Source organism: Mustela putorius, unplaced genomic scaffold (genome assembly GCF_011764305.1).
Source record: "Mustela putorius furo isolate JIRA1106 unplaced genomic scaffold, ASM1176430v1.1 tig00001033_pilon_pilon_pilon, whole genome shotgun sequence".
Taxonomy (NCBI): Eukaryota; Metazoa; Chordata; class Mammalia; order Carnivora; family Mustelidae; genus Mustela; species Mustela putorius.
In genome coordinates, this window is record NW_025421540.1 from 840,164 (window position 1) to 846,293 (window position 6,130).

Sequence of the window (6,130 nt, forward strand, 5' to 3'; positions counted from 1 at the left end):
CCAAAATAGTTAAGCACTAATCTGCACACTACATAGGGGTTGAAAGACATAGAAAGTTTGTGTGAGCTCACGTATGTTTGTGTTTCCAACCATTCTTGAAAACAATGGACAACAGAGACAAATAAATGCCCCTGTATATCCCATAAATATTCCTCAAATATTTATCATGCAACTCCAGCTCTTCTCTAAGACCTAGGGACACAGTCATGAAAAGAAAAGACAAGGTCTCTGCTTTTAAAGAGCAGATATTCTAATGCAGAAATGAGAAAATAAATATGTAAACAAACAAAGACGTTATTAATGAAGTGATCAAACAGTGATTAATGAATAGTGATCACAGCTAAAAAGAAAACAGGACACCGTAAAGGTCTGAGTGACAAATGGGATGTATTTTAACTTGGATGAACCAGGAAATATAGAACAATGAGTTGAGATCCAAATGACACAAAGGAGCTAGCCACAGGAAGTGTGGGAAGACTGTTCCCACCCAAGGTATCAGCATGTATACAAAAATGTCCTTGGAGCTCTTCCCTCCAGCCCCTGCTCTCAAATCTCTGACCCAGCTAGGTGGGGACATAATCTAGGACTTGTGTCTCCCAAAACTCATTCTAAATCTTTGTTCGGTGACTAAATTATTCAAGCTTGAGAAATTAAAAACACATGCTAACAAGATCTTCCCACCATCTACAGAGAGATCATCTTAAAAGCATCATGAAATAGTAACACTGAAATTCTAAGGAACTTCTGTTCTAACATTTTAATCAATTTTATATCAAACTCCTTTGTTGAATTTATATACCTGTTTGACATATTTATGAAGAGACAAAAAGAAAACAACCCTGCATTCCGTAAATGTATTTATCCATCTAACAAATATTTGAGTACCTAATTACACTCTGTTCCAGCTGATTTCTACTCTTTATCTCTTTTTTCCCCTCAATTTAACACCAACCATAATCTATGTAGGCTTTTAGTTCGCTTTTCAAACTTAATTTCTTGAGCTATATAAAGGAATTATCCAGTGCTAGAGTTCTCAACACTGGTCACACATTAGGAAAGGAACTTTTTTTTTTTTTTAAGATTTTATTTATTTATTTGACACAGAGAGAGAGATCACAAGTAGGCAGAGAGGGAGGGAATCATGCTCCATGCTGAGCTGAGTGTCCCATGCAGGGCTCAATCCCAAGACCCTGAGACGATAACCTGAGCTGAAGGCAGAAGCTTAAACCTCTGAGCCACTAAGGCACCCCCTCACCTGAGGAACTTAAAAACAAAAAGCCCAAAGGACACCTGGCTGGTTCAGTCACTGGAGCATGCAGGTCTTGATCTCAGGGTTGTGAGTTCAAGTCCCATGTTGGGTATAGAGATTACTTAAAAAAAAAAAAAAAAAAGAAAGAGCCCAAGCCCCAGTTTGTGATTAATTTGTTTAAATGTTTCAAGAAATTTGATGCTACATGTTGTAAGACTAGTTAAATAACAAAAAGATATATTTACATAATACTTCTTGCTCTCAAATTTTGAACAAAGAACTTACTAATAATCAATAACTTAGTAGGCCAACATTTTATTTAAATAAGTTTTATGGTACTACAAAGAGTGAATTAGAAAATCAAAAGCAAGGAGAAATGGGCATGGTGTGAACATGGGGAAGCAAGAGAGAGCAAGAAAGTATGTGACCGGGAAGCGAATGCTTAGCTCTGAGATCCTTCTCCGAGAAAAGTACAGATTAAAACCTAAAAAGAAAAAGAAGGATCCCATGCACTCAAGGAAAGAGAAGTCCCCCAACATCCCTCCTGCTTTTTCCAATATAAACAAACAGCTGGGCCGACTTACCACATCCTGGTTGGTACCGACTTTATCAACTTTTCTATATAGGCCAAACTTGTGCGGTCAATGATGGACAGGCTGTGTGCCAAGTGTACCAGTTGTACAACTGACTATGTAATGGCTGAAACTGAGAAACTGGGGTGAGACTATCAAGAGGCTCTAAGGATTGCGAAAGAGCCAAGATTCAAACGATTACCACGTACACACAAGACAAACTATGCAGATGACTGCTCAGTATGGAAGTAATTCAGAGTGTTACACTGTGGCATCAGCTGACCCAGACCCAGAAGATTGCTGGAGTTCCCATCATGGACATCTCTAACCATATAGACGACACTGAGCGAATGCCAGATGATGATGCAGCCCCTCACTCCTATTTCTTAATAGAGTTCCTCAGCTCTCCTTTACCAACTTTTCCTGTTGCCAGTTCATACAAGCAATTCTCCTTACCCAGTTCCTCTCTTCTGAGCTATGGCTAAAGACACTCACTTTTTTATGTTTTGAAACTGATTATCTTGTACCATTTTACTTTTTGTTGCATCTTTTTATAAATCAGATGACCGCTCACAAGACCAAAAAAAAAAAAAAAAAAAAAAAAGGAATGGAAAGGAAAGATCAAAAGGGAGGGCAACAACAACAACAAAAAACCACTTCTTTTTTGCCGGGAACCCTTCTTACAAGTGCCAATCAGATAAACTTTATCTGATGTTACATCGTCACATCTCCTCTATCATCAGGGAAAGTAGTTCATATAAGAAAATTTCTCTATGAGTTCCAGGCTTACATTCCATATTTGGCTAATTAGAATTTCATTACGATGTCTGTCTCAAACTGATGCAGAAGAGAATGGAATCTTGTCATCAAGATGTGACATCAAACTAAGAACCCACAGGGTAAGCATTCAGCTCCTGTGACACAAAAACGGCTCCTGGGGATGGGGGACCCTGGGCAACAGTGGCTGACCTGCGGGTCTGCGGCTATCTGCCGTCTGTCACTCTTCCCTCTTCCTCCTCTGTCAGCTGCTATCTCCAGCCGCCGTCAACAAAGTCCACCTCAAACAGCCATCATTTCCCTCTGGTCCCATTTACCGTAGCTAAGCTCCAGACCAGGCATCCAAATCACCAGCCCTGTGGGAACTTCTTCTAAGGTAAGAGGTGGCCCTACTGGTGAAATGCAGGTGCCAAGGCATGCGGACCTTGTGCCATCTTCTGCACTATTCTTAATTCTGGTTGTCCCACTTCCCTCAGTTCCCACCTGTAGCCTCTGGAAAGGAACATATTACAGTAGGATTTCCAAGGACTGATGCGTGGGGGTCAGGAGATGTGGCCTGTGATTGGCCCCAACTAGCTGTGTGGCTTTAAAGGAAGTCATCACACCTCAGGCCTCAGTTTCCTTATCTGCAAGCCAGGATGGACTAGAGTCTTTTCAGAGGAGCTGGCAAAGATCACATACATAAGCACCACCTCATTATACTAACAAGCAAACAGAAGGCCGGAGGCGAGTGATTTGCCCCAAGTCAGACATAAGCAGGCAGAGAGCAGAGCTGAGGATGGGACCCACATCTGCAGGTCACAGCTAATCAGCCAGCACAGCACAAACAGATCTGAGCAGCTGCTCGTTCTTCCCCTTTTCCGTTTTGTCCATCAGAATGCATGCTCCCTGCAAACAAGGACACATAGGACCTGCTTCCTGTCTCAAAATTCCCAGTTCACCCACTTAGAACAGGGTGGAGACTCAAGGATTCATCCCCCCCCCCCCACGGTTCTTTAATCTATGGAACATGAGGGTACATACACTCACCGTCCAGAGGGCTCCTGCCTTCACTTCTCATGGAAAAGGTCATCATGCGCCTACCCAGGGTGCCAACGAAGCCACAGGTTCCAGAGAGGAACTGGCACAGAGAAGTTCGAAGGAGGCAGACTGGCTCAGAGCAGAAACAAACTGTCTACCAAGGAAAACTACCCCATGGGGGACTGATTCTCTTTGAAATATGTTCGAGTGTGTGGGAAAATGGTTTTTCAAGAGCCGGTGGACTGACCAGTCACCTGGTACATACAAGATCACATCTGCATTCTGACAAGAGTGGCTTGCCTGCAGTGTAGACCAGGGGCCAGAAAGACAAGGAAGGTGCATGGAGACTGGGTGAGAAGCTTCTACGGTGTGATGGCAAGGGCGCACTGCAAAGGTACGAGAAGAGATGGAGAGAAGTATATGGACTGAAGAGGTTTAGGAAGCGAAATCCACAGGACTTGATGTGACAGACTAGATTTTGGAAAGGTGACAGAGTAGGAGTTGACTTCTGGTTTCCCGACTCCCAGCTAAACGGATGAAGTGTTTACTGAGAGAGGCAATAGAATAAGAAAGGTGATTTTCAGTGGAGGAGGTGCTCATGAATTCCGTCTTGAACCTGATGAGTCTGAGGGGCCACAGATACATCCAAGAAGAAAGGTCAGCAAGTCCGATACACAGAACTGGTGCTCAGGACGCGTGTGGGCCAGAGACAGGAATCTGCCTTACCTGCCAATAGGTGGTCATGAAGCTGCACAAAAGGACATCTAGGGAAAGAAAGGAACACGGGGCTGAGCCCATAATCAGCATTCAGTGGCTACCAGGAGCATGACTTTGCACAGGAGACACATCAGAGAGGTAGAAGAAAGGAAGCAATGCAGAGCATTTGGTCTACTGTGATGTCGAGTAAGGCGACAGAGAAAGGTCAGGTGCGCTGACTTAGAAACAGTTTTGGTAAGAACTCTTTAGTGGAACGACAGGGCCTGAAGTGTGGAAGGTGAGAAAGTCAAGTCAACCCCTGAGCACCAGCTGCGATGCGGGACAGTGACAGGGCAATACCTAGAGGTGGGGCAGTCAAGTGGGAGAGGATCAAACAGGAGCGGGTGATGGGAAGGAGTGCAGGGGAGAGGATCCCTGCAGGCTCCTGGAAGGGCGGGAGTTCATGCCCTCCCGTTGTTCAGTGGAGACTGAACCCGAGGAGGAAGGAGAGCCCCTCCCCATACCAGGCGAGGAGGAGAAGGGGACAAGTATAAGAATGGGATCATGATCAGCAGGATGGAAGAGGTCCCGTGGGATGGCTGCTAATTTTTCTGTACGACTGGAGATGAAGTCATATGTTGAGATGGAGGAGGAAGGCTACGTGTGATGTCAATAGCACACCCATGTAAATGGTCTAATTTGTCTGTTATGCCACTTTCTCCCCCTACTACCAATATCTTATGTCCTGCTCATCTATTGGTTGGCTGTCAACCCAAAGGATTTTTGTATTTCTAAGCCAACAATGTATGATGTTGCCAGTGCCTCTGCCCCAGGTGACCCTTCCCCATCTGCCATTCCTGCACTTTGATCACCTACCTCTTTTGCATACCTTTCCCCTTCTATTTCTCATTAGATCTCATAAACATGACTTTTTAAGTAGTCTCCTGCCACCAGTCAGCTCAAACTCAACAGATATGACCATGCAACTTCCTGCTGTAAACAGGACTGCAGCTCTACCTGAAGACTGCATCAACGTGGACCCCTCAATGTATGCAGTGTCCAAGGTGCAACCGCAGCCCCACCCCATCTCCCTTTCTACCATCCCAGTCTCATTCCAAAATGTGCCAAACAAGACACCTTTGTAGAAATACAACCCCGACAGCAAGCTTTCCACTCATTTCTGCCTCGGAACTGTAACTTACAAAACATCTCTCTGACGGAAACACAAATTGCAAATAACCTTTATCTCCAGCTCCCACATAGTAGATCAATACCACTTTACACAGAACAGCTGTTCCATGTATTTTCCTTCTATGTATGAAGGGGTCACGTTCATTAACACTACAAATTGTACATTATATTCAGAAGTTTCAGAGCCTTGAAAGAATATGGAATTGCTGGCATTCTAGCCACTTTCCCAGTTTGCTCTCTCCCTACTTCTAAGTCCTACTTTAGAACTGCTATTTTGAGATTTCTATTTTCTGAAGCTGCTTTGACCAAAGGCATTCTGTCAGCTCAGAGTGAGAAAGATGGCGGGGCTCAGAAGTGTGAAAAAATGCTAGTGTTAGGCCCAAAGGAAGCCTGGCGAAGTCCAAAGACAGACAAGCTAAAGAGACTTCCGTGCTTTGAGATTCTTTAAGTCTGTGTGTGTGCCTTTTCTTCTTCCAATGACCTCTCTCCTCATCACGTGTCCTTCATTAACAAAAATTTTCTGGATCAGAGAATTCACTCTGTGCTCTCCTTCAGACACTCCATTCAATTTACACCTTTTATTACAGTGGCTTAACATCACCATACAAGAACAAGAGTACAATAT

The 6,130-nt window shown here is 43.9% G+C and overlaps 1 pseudogene; it reads left to right on the top strand.

Annotated features, from left to right (window-relative positions):
- The first annotated feature begins 1,586 nt into the window (after positions 1 to 1,586).
- Positions 1,587 to 2,306, top strand: LOC123393839 (annotated as a pseudogene).
- Positions 2,307 to 6,130: the final 3,824 nt, after the last annotated feature.